The sequence below is a fragment of the Mastomys coucha genome, unplaced genomic scaffold (genome assembly GCF_008632895.1).
Source record: "Mastomys coucha isolate ucsf_1 unplaced genomic scaffold, UCSF_Mcou_1 pScaffold7, whole genome shotgun sequence".
Taxonomy (NCBI): Eukaryota; Metazoa; Chordata; class Mammalia; order Rodentia; family Muridae; genus Mastomys; species Mastomys coucha.
In genome coordinates this window covers 59134489-59135096 of record NW_022196913.1, presented here as the reverse complement: position 1 = coordinate 59135096, position 608 = coordinate 59134489, and the positions used below count along the sequence as shown (strand labels likewise).

The 608-nt window shown below is 49.2% G+C and overlaps 1 long non-coding RNA gene across 1 annotated transcript; it reads right to left on the bottom strand.

Moving 5' to 3' along the window:
• Positions 1–21: 21 nt before the first annotated feature.
• Positions 22–608, bottom strand: LOC116082219. Its single transcript, XR_004115216.1, has 2 exons — positions 575–608; positions 22–209 (listed from the first exon to the last, which is right to left on the bottom strand). It is a non-coding gene; the product is annotated as an uncharacterized LOC116082219 (long non-coding RNA).

The window sequence follows — 608 nt, the reverse complement described above, 5'->3', positions numbered from 1 at the left end:
TGATGAGACATTGGGGCCCAGTGGTTTTTAAAGCACAACCTTTAGTGAAATGGAAGGACCTTTTGACCAGTGCCTGGAGGGGCCCAATGTCTGAATCACCTCAGGAAGAGGATATGCACGTGTTTTTCCACAGAATGCAGAATCCCCATCTGGATTCCAGACAGACTGGTCCGACCAGCCCCAGCTCCACCTCTCTCACTCATGAAGGCCTGCGGAGAAGAGAAGGCAGATGCAGAAGCAGGAAATGCTCACCGAAAAAAATGCAGAAACTCTCCCTAGCACCACCACAGACTGCAGCCACGAAAGCCTCTCCAGTACTGACCTGGGGACAACTAAAGACCCTGACTCATGAAGCAGAAGAGCTGATACAGAATATACCCATGGAAGGAATTGTAGAAGCTAACTATGGAGCCGACTGAAGGAAGGACAATCCAGCCGATATAGCTGTCTCCTGAGAGGCTGTGACAGTACCCGACTAACACAGAAGTAGCTGAAGGGGTTTGCAACCAGATAGGAGAAATAACAATATGAACCAACCAGTACTCCAAGAGGTTCCAGGGACTAAATTACCAACCAAAGAGTACACATGAAGGGATGGATCCAGCAGC